Source organism: Delphinapterus leucas, chromosome 3 (assembly GCF_059928025.1).
Source record: "Delphinapterus leucas isolate spDelLeu-1000000601 "Yukka" chromosome 3, BTC_Dleu_Yukka2, whole genome shotgun sequence".
In the NCBI taxonomy this organism is placed as follows: domain Eukaryota; kingdom Metazoa; phylum Chordata; class Mammalia; order Artiodactyla; family Monodontidae; genus Delphinapterus; species Delphinapterus leucas.
In genome coordinates, this window is record NC_143131.1 from 120,482,541 (window position 1) to 120,497,894 (window position 15,354).

Genomic DNA, 15,354 nt, shown 5'->3' on the forward strand with positions numbered 1-15,354 from the left:
ACTAAGGCCAGAACAAGGCCTGTGGGGCTCTGGGAGGACCAGCCCTGGCCTCTTCCTCTGCCTCATTCCTCATCTCTCCAAACTAGCCTTCCACTTCCTTGAAACCATGCATTCCCGCCTACCTGAGGACCTTTACCTACTCTGTTCCCTCTCTGGAGCGCTGTTCCTTTCCTCCTCCTCTTTACCCCACTCACCTGGTTAACTCCTACTTTTTCTTGAAGTCTTAGTTCAGTTCTCAGTTCCTCAAGGAAGCCTTACCTGACTTCCCTTAATTGGATCAGGTTCCTCTAGTTCTCAGGGTACCATCTAACATTTCCTCAGAGCTCTTACTTCAGTTTCTAATTACACGTTCATTCTTGTGATTATTTAATTCATGTCTCTCTTCATGACTGAGCTGTCAGCTCCATGACAGTACACACCAATCTGCCTTGTTCACCATGGTCTCCTAGCACCTGGTAAAATGCCTGGCACTGAATGGGCATTTGATAGATATTTGTTGGAAGCGTGAATAAATATAATTTAACTATATTTGCTTGACTATCTCCTTCATTAGTCTCTGAGGCCCTGAACAGACGCTGTGCCTTTTCTTTCTAGACCCAGCTCTTAGCAGGTGGCTGCACGTCATCAGTGTCTTGTGCACGTTTGTTGATCGAATACCAGGCCAATCCCTTCTCGGGAGACTCTCATGGAAACATATTATCAGGACACCTAATTAGAAGGTGATGTCCTACAGGTATTAACAGAGTAGCTAAGCCAAGAGCACACATGTATTTTAACTGGGTTCAAATTAGGGCTGGAATATCCTACCCTGGGTTAAAAGCAGGGCCAAACCTGGTTCCCATCTTGTAGAAGATACTTCCTTACTTCTTCAAAGGAAATATTAAGGAAATAAAGGATCTAAAGGAAGGGGTCAGACCCTTTGGGCTCAAGTCTGACCTCCTTATCTGACCAAGAGAAAGTTGGTAGGGTCTGGAAAAAAATTCCAGGTGTTGTTATTTCTGCCAGGGAGTGTCAGGTTGGCAGGGACCCACTTCATTCCTCTGGTGAGGAAAGGGAGTGTGTTCTTCTTTCTTTTCTTCCTGCTCCACCCTTGGTGATCTGCACCAGGTCTGAGGAAGGAATGGAGTCATGGCTGACTGGCTTGGGCTATCACTTCCTAAGGCAGTTCTGTTCCATGAGCTGAAATCTCGTCTTCCAAAGTTAGCAGTAAACTATGGACATGGCGGGGGGATGGACTTGGCAGTGGTGTGTAGGAGGTGGCTCCTACAAGTTTGGGAAAGCCAATTATTAAATATGCATGAATTTTGCGAGCCGGTTGTTGAACCATTAGTGGCTTGAAATTGGCCCCAGTGAGAGTATTTATACCACAGAGAGTGGCAAATGCTTTAAGTCAAGTCTTTCTTTTTTCTTTCTCTCTCTATTCTTCCTTTCCTCTGCCTCCCTCCTTCCCTCCCTTCCTTCCTTCTTTTTTCCTCTGACTGCTAAACTCAGGTTGGAGTCCTGGCTGGACACTCACTAGCAAATTCCTCAGAGCCTCAGTTTCCTCACCTCCAGAATGGGGCCCCAAAACTAGCTACTGCACAGAGTTCCATAAGTCTTAAAAGATAATGCATGCCAAGTGCCGAGCCCAGCACTTGGAAACTTGTAAGCATTCAATAGACGTTAGCTTGATTTTATCAGCCTCTGTATATCTTATCGTTCAGTTTTGCCAGTCATCCGTGCTATTGACTTAGGACTGAACAAACGTGATTTTTAACATTTAGTGATCTTTTAGCGATATTTGAAAATATCATTTTCTAAGTGATAGGGTAGAATTTTTCCTTATCCCTGATGTACAGTGAAGCTCTCTTCTCATTTGCTTAGGTGCTCTGATACACTAGTGACCAGTTCTCAGTATATTTCTTGGGTTTGTGTGTGTTCCCGTCCAGGATGACAGAGAACCTATGGGGTCAGTAGTCTTCGTTTCCTGTTCTTTAATTTAGGATCCTTCTAATCCTTAAAAATCCCAAAGTCACTGAGAATAAACTATTCCCTGGCTTCCAGAATCAGGTATTATATCAGGGAGAGCAAGATGTCATACTCGGGCTTCCCTGATGGCGCAGTGGTTAAGAATCCGCCTGCCAATGCAGGGGACACGGGTTTGAGCCCTGGTCTGGGAAGATCCCACATGCTGAGGAGCAACTAAGCCCGTGCATCACAACTACTGAGCCTGCGCTCTAGAGCCCACGAGCCACAACTGCTGAGCCCGCGTGCCACAACTACTGAAGCCCACGCGCCTAGAGCCCGTGCTCCGCAACGAGAGAAGCCACCGCAATGAGAAGCCCGCGCACTGCAACGAAGAGTAACCCCCGCTCGCCGCAACTGGAGGAAGCCTGTGCGCAGCAACGGAGACCCAACGCAGCCAATAAATAAATAAATAAATTTATATTAAAAGAAAAAGATGTTATACTCTGGTTGACAACTTCTACTCAGCGCCTGCCAGGAGCAGGACGCTGCAGATGTCCTGGAAATTTACAAAAGAAAAGAAGGGGAAAAAAGGAAAAGAAAAAGAAAGGCCTGAAATCCCTAATCTGTAATTCTGAAATGCAAAAGACTCTGAAAACCAGAAGTCCTTTCATAACTCAAATGTGGCAAAACCTGACCCAAACTGTCCTGAGACTATTTAAAGTCTTTATTTATTCTACTTCGTGTTACTATTCATATAATCTGGTTCAGAGGTACTGACATGCTTGATTATAGGCTATTAGACCAGCGTCTACTGGAGTTGTTCCGTAATATACAGTATACATACCATACTACCTTTCTAAAATCCCCCAAATTCTGGATTCTGAGACATATCTAGCCCCAAGTCTTTTCAAATAAGGGATTCTGGACCTGTAGTAGAAATCACAGTGTCTGCCTTTAAGGAGTTTACAGTTTGGCCCATACCAGAGTCATCAAGCTGTGCTTCGGATAAGAGGGGCATAGATGCTTAGACAGAGTGTGGCCGACAGGAAGTAGGGGGATGTTCATCTAACTGGGCTGTGTCACCCAACTGCTCAATCCCAGCCTTAGCTCTCATACTCCTCAATGAAGAGTAGAAAATCTGAGCAGACATATACATTCTGAAGACTCTCCTCCAACATCCTTCATTCCTTCCCTTGATTATGGGTCTTTAATTCTCTGCAGTCTGGCTTATCCACCCCTAAAACACTTCCCCCATAGAGCCTCATTTAGTTGGAGGTCAGGAATTCTTTTAAGTGCTTAGAGAAAACAGCCTCCATTCGAGAGGAAAAACAGAGCGCTCCCTGGTGCAGCGGTGTGCTCTGCGGGCCCCAGTTCTGTTTGAACTTTAATGGTACACCCCAGACCAGAGCATCCTGCACGCACTTAGTCATCCTGAAGACCTGCACACATCTTCAACGGAAATATCCTTCCTGCAGACGGATGCTTTAAAGCCCTGGGGCTTCGAGTCAAATGCAAAGTGATTCTGCAGGGGCTCTGGCAGCCCTCGCCCCCTTAGTCTAGCCTTCTCTTATTGATGTGTCTCCAAAAATCTTTTGAATCTGTTGTGCAAGTTACAGTCTCCAGAACCAGCCCAGGAAGGACATTCCTTTCTTGAAATCAGCAGACCTTCCAGCTCATAGAAGGAGAGTCTGTTTGCTGAGTCTTTTTTTTTTTTTTCTTCTTTCCTGACCTAGAAAATCTGGCTTCTCCAAACTCAGTCTTTTGAAGCATGTGTTTGTTATCTCTTTGGAAATACTGAGGGCTTGCCCTACCATATGTTTCCCAATAGCCTCCTATGGACATACCCATAAATAAAAAAATGTGTCCATAAATAATAAAATAGTGACCTTTTCTCGAGCATTTACTGTGTACCAGGTACTGTCTTAAGTGCTTTACATACATTATTTTTTTTAATTTAATAACTTTACTGGAGTATAATTGCTTTACAATGTGTATTAGTTTCTGCTGTATGACAAAGTGAATCAGCTATATGTATACATATATCTCCATATCTCCTCCCTCTTGCGCCTCCCTCCCTCCCATCCTCCCTATCCCACCCCTCGAGGTGGTCACAAAGCACCGAGCTGATCTCTCTGTGTTACATACATTATTTTAATTAATCTCAAAGAAATTCTGTTAGGCAGGCACTGCTATTTTTCCTTCTTTGTTTTTATAGGCTGGGAGGTAAATGAATAGAGTAATATTTTCTTTTTTTTTTTTTTAGAGTAATATTTTCTATGCAGTGATCTACCCTAGCCAGTTTGATGTCTCAGAGTTTAATTAACAGAACAGGGGAGCTGCCCTGAGCTGAACTCAAGGTATTGCTTTTTTATTCTGCATTTTGCAGTTGAGGACACCAAGGCTCAGAGAGCTGCAGATAATTTGTCTAAGGTCACACAGCTACATAAATGTGAAAGCCGAGAGCTGAAGGGAGGCTTTTCTGACTCCAGAGTCTGTGATTTGAATCGCCAAAGAAATGTGGGAAAGAGAATAAAATGCCCCTTGGACTGAGTGTTCCTTAGTTTTTGTGCTCGTTTTACTCCACCAGCCTCCATAGGTCACAAAACCACATGGCCTGGGTTCTGCAGGAGGTACTTCTTTTCCTTGAATGAAGTCTTTGCAAGTTTCTGCTTTGACACATGACTGTCGTCTTCCACAGCGGTACAGTGGCCCCCACCAGCACTTTCCTGATCGTCACTGTGATGCTTCCCCAAAATGACCCAGTGTTGGCCAAGTCCGTCTTGAATTTTGTCACGGCAGGGTCATTTGCCTTTGCTTTTAAAGGGGCTGGGGTGAGGCCAGAGGCCACTGGGTAAACTGAGTAAAGGGTCTTCCTTCTTGACTGGGTTGGAAAGGCCATGAAAAAGGGAAGTTCTCATAGACACGGCTTTTGGTTTCTCCTGCATCTTTAACCACTTGCATGACCAGGCAGGTCATTTAATCTCTCTGATCTTCATCTGTAAAAGGAAGCTGTTACGAGGACCGATCCCATCATGGGGCCATGAGGAAGGAATAGAGTGAGGCCTGGGAAGGGCCTTGCAATGTAGTGAGTGCTTTGGAAATAAAAGGTATCATGAGTGTTATTAATAAGAGCCTATGTTTTAGCGTGTTGATTATTTACATTTTTATAACACTTGGGGTTTCACAAAGCATTTTATATGAGTAAACAAGCATCTTGGGGTGTCTGTTGTATAGACTCTACGTTAGGTACTTGATAATCATTTCATATTTGCTCTTTCTACTGTTATACCGGATGGATGAATGGCTCTCCTTTTTCTTTAGCCAAGAGAACCGGGTCGCCCAGAGGCTGACGGCTTATCAAAGCAAATCTGTGGCTTAGGCAAGAATAAAACCCTCAGTCCCAAGACATCAGTTTATCCTGCTGCCTCTCTATGGGGCAGCCTTGTTTCCAAGGGCCCCATGCTCGCTCAAAACATTCAAAAATAAAAAAGACAGAACTCCCATTTCTGCCAGAGAGAGATATCCAAGCATCTCTGGAAAAAGAGTTAGCAGTCCTGGCTTGCGGTTTTGTGTTGTAAGGTGCTTGGATACGAAGGAGGAACTGTAAACCCCATGGAACTCGTTTCACATGTCAGAGTCTATTCTGGATCTTGAAAGCGGGCCACGGAGGCCCCAGCTGTGCCCCAAGAGCTACATTCCTGCAGAGGCGTCCAGCACCATGCAGGAAGTGGGCGGGGGAGGGGGGCCTAGGGTTCCCAAAGGGACCCAGTGGGTGTCACAGCCCAAGGGCAGGAAGAAAAGAATCCCCCACCCCAATGCCAGCCTTCCAGGGCCTAGTTTTTGCAGAGCCTGCATCAGGACATATAAAACTTGTTTCCTTCTGCATTATTTCTTTTTAAGGACTTTGGCTATTTTTAGAGGTTCCTTTCACTTGCCAATTCTCTTTGATCCCACATGAAAAGTCCAAAACGGACCAGTCTTCAGTTTGCACTGTTTGCCCTGTTTCAGCACATCTGATAGCTCTCGGGTCCTGTGACCAGGTCACTGTCACTGGTATTCCACACACAGGTCCACACGCAGCTTGGCTGTTGGCAGGAACCAGGTGGGCTTTATGGGAAGGAGATGGAGCAAGAGAGCATCACCACTGAAGGCCCCGGGAAATGACTGGTGTTTGATTAGGGGTGAAAGAGCTTGGAAGTGAGTTGAAATCTTCTATCCAAGAAGCTCAACTAAGAGATAAATCTGCCCCTGGTATCTAGCGTCTCCAGGGATGTGCACATTGCAGTCAAGATGCCATTTATCAGAAAAATCACAATGGTAGCCTGGGACCAATAATGAGGACAGTACACTCATATGTCAAACATGGCCTCACGGGAGTTGTCTTTAATTTTGGCAGGTAGCTGGAAGCATGGTTTGCCCTCATCCCTTCTGCTCTTCATGGTTTCTCTCCTTGTTTATTTCTTTTCTTCTAACTGACCTTTCAAAGCCATTAATATCCTCCACCACCCACTGCTCCTCTCTCATGTTTTAGAGATCAAAGCACCATTACGTTGGGTGGAGTGGTTTGAAAAATGGAGCACTTCTACGTTATCGGCCTTTGAAAGCAGATTAGGCAACAAGAAGTAAGGAGAAATGTCAGAGAAACTTCTTACTTCTCTGGGCTGCCATCTTTTTGCACATAATTCCTCTTGACTTTCAAGGAGCCTACCTTCCTTGGTTCCTTGACATCGTCATGTTCAAGGGGCTCCTCTGGAATTCGATAAATCTAGACATTTAGGTGGGCCCATGGGGTGGGGCGGTCAGAAGGGAGAACACTTCCTAATGTTTTCATGATACTGTATTCCTAAACCCTTGATGGTGTGAATAACTTTTCTACGGATTTGTTTGTACAGAAAATAGATAAACGGGTGTTGCTTTTCAAAACTGTTCTGCATAGGAGCAGGTCATTAGGTTGTCAAGTTTCACATTCCATAGGGAGCTTGGTTGATCTGATTTGCAAAAGTTCTAACAGCATATTTGGCAGCATGACTGTCGGGAGCCTCCCTGAGTCTACTGGTGTGGAGCCCACCCTGTCTAGGGGAGATCCCATCCCTTCCCTGTGTGTTTGACCCAGATGTGTTGATTGTGTAACATTTATGATAATGTATGATTTTATTTATGTATTTGCTTGTTACTGTCTCACACACATTCTCTGTCTCTCTCTCTGTCTCTCTCCAGTGGAAGCCTCAGGAGGGCCCAGATCAGGTTCCTTTGGCTCACTTGGTATTGTCAGCGCCTAGATCTGTGCCTGATGCATAGTAACTGCTCAGTAAATATATGGGAATGAATGAATTCAAGAAATATGTTCTGAGAAAAGCTGTTGGGAAAAGGTGTAAAAAAACCCCAACTTATCAAAAATATCCCCGAACTATGTTCTGAGAAAAGCTGTTGGGAAAAGGCGTAAAAAAACCCCAACTTATCAAAAAATATTCCCTGTGGAAGAAGGTGATATTTAAGGTGAGCTTCCTTGCTCTACCAAGCCTTTTAAGCAAGGTGAGTAACACTTTTTAGAGAATAGTGTTTGCCAGACTTGGAGTCACTAGTTATTCCTATAGGACTTTGAAGAAATAGTGGAAGGCCCATCACTTTTTCTTTCTCTTATTTTCCTTTCTATCTATTCATCCTTCCTTTCTTCCTATATTTATTAAATGCCTATCAAGTATACGCCAGGCATGGTAAAACAGGGGTAATAATATACCTACCTCAAATTGTTGTGAGAATTAAATGAGATAATTGTACTTAACAGTTTTTGGCAAAGTATCTAACATGTTAAGAGCCTGATAAATTTAGCCATTAACACTTCCATCAGAAATATTTATGAAGCAACTATTTTGCACCTTCTGTCTGAATCTCCAGAGTAAGGAGAAGGGATACTGTCTAAACCATCGGGGAGCTTGTGATGATTTATGTCATTAGTTTTCTTTCCATAATATCTACTTCAGAGCAGAGGGTTACATGGTGGCTTCTTGTGGTACAGGTGGGGACGGTCAGCTAGACAGGACAAGAATGAGGAAATGAACAAAAATGTCAAACTTTTACGTAAAGACAGGATCAGTTACTGATTTTTCCCTTTTGCCTCAGCTTCCTTATATGGCTTAGCACAGCACTGTTACTGATCCTTTTTTTTTGTTTTTTTTTTTTGCGGTACGCGGGCCTCTCACTGTTGTGGCCTCTCCCGTTGCGGAGCACAGGCTCCGGACGCACAGGCTCAGCGGCCATGGTTCACGGGCCCAGCCGCTCCGCGGCACGTGGGATCTTCCCAGACTGGGGCACGAACTCGTGTCCCCTGCATCAGCAGGCGGACTCTCAACCACTGCGCCACCGGGGAAGCCCTGATCCTTTTTTTTTTTTTTTAAAGAAATTTGATATTTTGTTCATCATGGGCTTTTCTGCATTAAATTTGATTTTTTAAAAACCTTGCATTAAAATAGTATTTCTCTTGATTTCTGAGTAAATTTTGGACCTGAAGCAAGTGCCTCCCTCTTCCCACCCTGGTCCCAGCCCTGTTAGCTAGTCAACCTCTCTAAGCTCTCATGATCAAGCCCTTTGACTCTAGTTAAGGGCTATTGAATTTATGTTCTTATCATCCACTGTCAATACCCAGTCCAATGCACCACCAGCTCCTGTCTTAACTTCTAAAGTAGTCCCCTCTTTTGTTCTGGGCCCCCTCCAGTCATTTCTATACGCAGAATCAGATCTCTTAAAATCTGTATCAGATGATCACTCCCTGGCTTAAAACCTTCTGTGGCTTTCTATTTCCATGAAGTAAAATCCAGACTCTTACCATGGCCTGAGACCCTGTGACCTGGCCTGACCTCCCATTCCTCCCTCCCTTTGCCTGTTATGTTCCATGCACTCCTGTCTTCTCTTAGATCCTTGAGTCCAGGGTGGTCTCCTCCACATGGCTGCCTTCGTACACATGGTTCTCCAGCAATGCCCTTCCCGACCTCTTTCCGCCTCGCAGATGGCGGCTGAAGTGTCACCTCGTCAGAGGTCTTCCCTGACCTCCTGGTCTAAGTTCTGGCCCTCTCTGCCTCTCTTATTCTCTTCTGTTGCCCCTTGTTCTTTCCCTTTTCAACACTTCCCGTCATTTGTAATTTCATTGTACGTCCATCCATGTGTTTACTTGCTTGATGTCTTTCTCCCCCACTCGCCTGTAAGCTTCTGGAGGACAGAGTCATGCTTATTCACCACCTTCTCCCCAGCCTCTAAACCATGCCTGGCACAGAGGAGTTGCTCAACCCTTTCTTGAGTAAATGAGGGAGGGAAGGGAATGAGTGAGTAAATCAGTCTTCAGCTTGCAAAATCTTGACCTAAAGACTCTGCCACACACTAAGGAACAATGGGACACTTTTATGTCGCATTCTGCTCTCTGTTGTCATGAACTTTGCTCTTCTAAAGCAAGTGTTTTTCCTCTGGATTATTTTTATAGAAAAAGAGAAGCAAATATAGAGATAATTATTGATTCTCACTCATCAAGTCCCTGCTCCCTATCACCAGCATCCTCCTGAGAGCCTGCTGCAGAATTCCTGGGAACCACAGGAAATAAGTCCACTAACCACTTGAAATGCTCTTATAAAAATAGACCAGACTTGACCTTCTTCCTGTGGAAGGGCCTCTTTCCTCAGGGCAAACATTACAAAGAAATTCTATCTGCTCTTAGGAGCCTCCTCCTTCCATCAGTCTTCCAGCAGGACTTATCTGGACAAACTTGGAATCCTCTTCTGAAGTTGTCCCCCATCTGCCTGGGTCACCATCTGAGCAAATTCCTCATTTATTATTTCCATGCTCTTGTTTTTATATTGAAATGATAAGATAAACAGACAAAAATCAAAACCTTGGGGAGCTAGCTATTGGGATGCTCTGCTGTGCACTGATATTCCATTGGGGTGGTTTTACCCTCACCAGAGGTTACTACCACTGTCCTTGGGCTTCAGTACAGGGGTGCACCTACATCACTCTGACCATTATCCCCTTACCAAATTCCTTACTTTTAAATTTTATTACTGAAGTGCAGTTTTACTTAAGTTCAGTTTCCTTATTTAAAGGAAGCTTTATCTCTCTAGTGTAATTGCAGAAACATCCCATAAATAGAAGGCAGTCGTAAAGACAAATACAGTCAAAGGACAGCAGTCACTTGCTTCTGCTTAGGTGCTGTTGCCTGCCTGTTCAGCTCTTTTGGTTACACAGAGAGAACAACAATTCTTCTAGGGGGGTTGAAAGCAAAATTGTACCAAGCTAAAGCCTCCTCCTTGAACAGTGAAAATGATTGAAGGAGGCTTCAAAGGGGGCACCCTTTCTCTCAGCAGTGGTCCTGAAAGGTGTCTTAGTACCACTCAGAATTTCTCCTGTATCAATAGGGGCACATGCCTCATACTTTGGGAATGAAGGGTTAATACTTGGGCTTTACTCTTATATCAGTTCAACATATAAGCAGAGGATGCCCGTCAGCCCCCTTAGAAATCCTGAAATATGAGGGAATGATAGAAAAATTAGAAAATACAGATAAACAGCAGTAAAAAGTTTTAAAAGATTCTCCATGATCCTATCAGCCAGAGATAATTTCTGTTAACATTTCCATTCATGGAGATGTAAGCATTTTACAAAGTGGAATCATGTATGCGGTTAGATGTGGGTTTAGGCCAGATGTGGTGTCCGTTCTTCACAGCTGCCCGGCCAGTAGCCTTGGTTACACAGGCCCAGTAGCCTTCCCTGAGAGGGATGGCAGCAGCCAGCCAGCGCATGGTACCAGCAGATGAGCTAAAGTCGGACTGAAAAATCTCACCACCAGATATACCCGGAAATATAATTTCCACGGGAGAAGGTGCTGCTGGGGGAATGTGGGCTCATCGATCTTCAGGACCAGATTGGGAAGCGAGGCATCTTGGTGTCTCAGTAGGTGACACAGAATGCAGGGGAGCCAGAGGGACCTTGCTGCCCGACCTGCCGGCTGGTCATTGAGGACCCTTGTTCTTGCTGTTTTCCATCCTGCCCTGACTCACCAGATGACTGGACAAGTCGTCTGTCCCTCGGCTGTATGTGTATGACTTCAAGAAATGAATTTCCGAGTCATGCTGCTACTAACTTTATAAAATCTACAAGATGGTGTCATCTCTGGCAGGTCTGAGGGCAGGTCAGACAGCCTGGAGGGGACAAAGTGGACCAGCTGGCTCTCAAGATGCCTCTTGGTCTTATGATTCTGTGGGGCTTGGTGACACCAGAGGAGAGGGCTGAGGTCACCTTCAGGGGACTTCACTTGTTCACTCAAGAAATGGTTGTTAAGAGTCTGCTATGTTGCTGGGCCCGCCCTCAGACGGTGAATGAAGCGGCAGAGTCCTGCCCCTGTGGAGCTTACACTGCAGTCATTTCCTGAGGTGTCACTGGTGACCCACACTGCCTCCAAGCTTTCCTGGTCTTGGTATTGAGTAAGAAAGCCCAGGAGCCCCTGGCCTCGAATCCCTCGGTGGCCTCTAACGAAGGGTAAATGTCTTTTGGTTCCAAGCTTGCTGTCACCTCTGGGCCTTTGAACTTGCTTCGCCTTGGCCTGCACCTCTCTTTGCCAACATTCCCCACTGCCCACTCTCACCCAGGGTGTTCCTGCTTCTCCCTTAGACTTCCGCACAGGTGTTCCTCAGACAAGCCTCCCCTGACCACTGGCCGCAGGTCCAGGCCCAGCCCCCGGCGGGTGCCCTTGTCCGTCTGTATCTCACACAGCTGCTTACTGACGGTGCCTCCCCCTCGACTTTGCTCCATCAGGGCAGAGCCCTCGATTTTGTTGCTCGGCTTTTTATCTCTAGTATCTTGCACCGACTGGCACATAATACATGCATAGTAGTGTTTGTTGAAAGAAAGGAGGGTGGAGGGCGGGGATGATGGTGCCGGTGTGCTGTGTATTGTATCAGTTTTCCTGAAAAGTCACGTGCTACGCTTAGAAGTCCCCTCGTGAACCAAAGCCTGAGAAACTGTACTGATTTGCCAGCTGCCATACTGAACCCAAATATGAGTATTTTCAATAGATGAAATCAATGTGAAATTCATCCTGTATGTTTTCTAAGACCATTGATCCCACACCACAAAAACTAACGAACCAACTAGGGAGATGAAGAGACTGCAGGAGGAGATGAGGTTGAATCAGTCTATTATTATTCATTAATTCATTCAACTAAATGCTGTGATTTATCGGGCACTAAGGACACATAGGCAAACAAAACGAGCAAAGTCTCTGCGTTCATTGTCTGTTTTTATTCCTATGGGGGAGATATTAAGTTTTTATCCATTGCATCACTGACCTCCCTGCAATATTAAGTTTTAAAAAAGTGAACAGGGACTTCCCTGGTGGTGCAGTGGTTAATAAGAATCTGCCTGCCAGTGCAGGGGACAAGGTTTCGAGCCCTGGTCTGGGAATATCCCACATGCCGCGGAACAAATAAGCCCGTGTGCCACAAGTACTGAGCCTGCACTCTAGAGCCCGCGAGCCACAACTACTGAGCCCACGTGCTGCAACGACTGAAGCCCGCGCACCTAGAGCCCGTGCTCTGCAACAAGAGAAGACACCGCAGTGAGAAGCCCGCGCATCGCGATGAAGAGTAGCCCCTGCTCACCGCAACTAGAGAAAGCCCGCGTGCAGCAACGAAGACCCAACGCAGCCAAAAATAAATAGAAAAAAAAAATGAAAAAAAAGAAGTGAACACCTGAATGAGAACATCTTACTACAGTGCCAGTGCGTGTATCTCCCTGTTGAAATGAGATAGCCGTGACTGGAGGCGGAGAGGGTACCAGTAGATAGAGAGTGGTCGAGATGTCTCGGAGGAAGTGACATTGAGCTGAGACCTTGGAGGGTGGGCAGGAGTTCAGTGGGTGGGCCCAGGGATGTGTGCACGGCCGCATGTGTCCTAATCTGTTTCACCAACTGGAGGGGACTGCATAATCCTCCTGGGTAAGGAGCTGGCACGTTTCAGGAAAGAAACGTTAGGATGCTAAACCTTCTTGTGGTAGTTAGCCCAGCATAGGCAAGGGACTCAAGATAACCCACCAGTTGGGGGGCCACAGGAGCTCGTATAATCTTTCCAAGGACAGATGCGTCTCCGGGGGGCCAGTGCTGCCTCGTGACTGAACCTGTCCTGAGCCTCACTAAGCTGAAATTCATTGTTTCCTCCTGCGGCATCCTGCAGCTTGTTGGCTGGAGCTGTTTGTGGCAGTTACTACATTCTACCCTGCAATTATAGTTATTTGCATCCTCCGGTTGGCCTCCCTAGTGAATTTTCACCCCCTCGAGGGCGGGGACTGGATCTTACGCACTCCCTTCCCCCATAGACACACACTCTTGGCTTGTACCTAATAGATGCTCGGTGCATATTTGTTGGCATTTATTAAACAGAATAACTAAAATTTGTGGCTAATGCTTTGGAAACGTACCTATTTTAAAGAGAGTGTGATTTGGGGGATGGGAGTGATCATTTTGGAGCATGGAACTCTTGCAGGAGACACACCTGGGTGGTTCTAGTGGAGACCATTGAATGCCTCAAGGCTTTGCGGCGGGAGGGGGGGGTGCCAGGATAAGAAAAGAAAGCTGTGGGGAGCACAAAAAAGGGCTGGGGGCCAATGAGGACTAACTGGCTGTTTTGGTCTTGCTGGTGGTAAAAAGCCATTGAAAATCATCTTGCATTGCTTCGTCCAACAGTATGCCATGCTTGTCCATGTTTGCTCTGAGATTGTGCCACCTGATTGGCTAGCTGGTTGATTTGGGGTTTGATTGGGGTTTCATGTCTTCTTGTGTTCTCTTTGTCATTTCTTTTTTTGAGGGGGTTTATTTTCTATATATACAGAATGTATGGTCCAGAATAATCTAGATATACGCAGCTACAATTTTGTTTTTTTGTATTTTTGTGATAATTAGTATTTTTGAAGTTGAATCAGTGTTCAATCTGGAATTCATGTCAAATGGAAACTTAGTATCACGACTGAAAACGTAAAACCAGTATCACTTGCCACAGGAGGTAATTATAAGAGTAAATATGATCAAATAATCCACCTTAAGAAATTTTAAAGATCAAAAGTATGTAACTAAATCTAAGGTATTTGTACTGTCTTATTAAGTATTTCATAGATATCATCTCATGATTTCGCACAGGAGTAGCATAAACATTGTTGTTCTTGTTTTCACAGAGGAAAATTCTGAGATTTTGAGAAGTTAAGTGGCTCCCGGAGTTAGGAGGTGTTTTAATCTGAATTAGTGTTTAGTTTTGTTTGCAAATGAGACATTGCAGCTGAAAGGTAGAATAGAGGTGGGCCTGGAGATGATTAACTTTTAAAATGGATACTAAGGTGTTGTTTAGCTGTTTACTTTTGTAACTAAAAATAAAATCTAATGAAGCATGGGAAAACAAAGCAAAAAGCAGGAGTAGAAAAGAGCTCTGTACTGGGAGGGGTGAGGTAGAGCATCCACTGTTGTCAGGGGAGCCAGCTGACCCTTGGCCTGCTGGGCCACCACGTGGATGTCCTTGGCAGTGACATTGCCTCAGTTCAGGATGAGGAATGGTGGTCCAGGAAGAAAAGGGGGAAGGAACCAGGTGCTTTGCTTCCCTCTTGGCTGTTACTTATTAACTAAAACTCCAGTCCATTTTCTTTGTCCCCTTGGACTGGTAGCAAAGTCTGATGGCGGCCTGAGGGGATCGTTCTGTGGGGCCTTTTCAGGGTCAGAAAACTCACATGCAGGCAGCTTTGTTTACATCAGCAAATCCAGCTGCATAGTGCAAGCACTTGACCGGCCAGTGACTCCCAACACAAAACAGATGCCTGGGCTGCGCAGAGGGAGCATGCAGGGCTCCTCAGCTGCTAGGACTTTGTCTTGATGAATTGGGAAAAGGACAGGAGACAGCTGGCACTGGGTGTGCCAGGAGTTGACAATAGCAGCGACCGAATAGACCTGGCTTTGTGCTGGCTTGAGCCACGTGGGCTCCGGAAGGAGATGCTCAGCGGGGGCTGTGAAGGCCAAACCGCATTCCTGCCTGAGAAGGCCACATCGCTGTGTGTGCTGGACTGTGGAGGTTTGAACTCCCTGTGACCAGGATGTGGGAAGGGATGGGGTCCCCTAGGCCAGAGGAGGGGAAGTGGGATCAGGACCAGGATTCCATTCGGTGCTCAGTTCTTCAGTTCTAAAAGCTACTCTTCTACTTTTTTATCCACATAGCATTGTTCAGTGTCATCCTGCGGTAGATTGTGGTAGATAAATCTCTCCTAATGAATAAGTGCTTACCTGATTAGGTTAATCATTACGTTAAATGTTTTTCAGGCAGTGCTTACCAACTAGAAATATTAATAAATAATGAAAAACCAAATCCTCCTGAAAGAACCAGGCACACACACTAG

General features: G+C 45.5%; 1 protein-coding gene and 1 non-coding gene across 7 annotated transcripts in view; both read right to left on the reverse strand.

Moving 5' to 3' along the window:
* Nucleotides 1–15,354, reverse strand: part of FGF1 (fibroblast growth factor 1) — a 97,136-nt gene that overhangs the window by 32,925 nt on the left and 48,857 nt on the right. The gene's annotated exons all lie outside the window — the stretch shown is intronic.
* On the reverse strand, nucleotides 4,155–4,303 carry LOC115803346 (small nucleolar RNA SNORA36 family). Its single transcript, XR_004024025.1, has one exon. It is a non-coding gene; the product is annotated as a small nucleolar RNA SNORA36 family (small nucleolar RNA).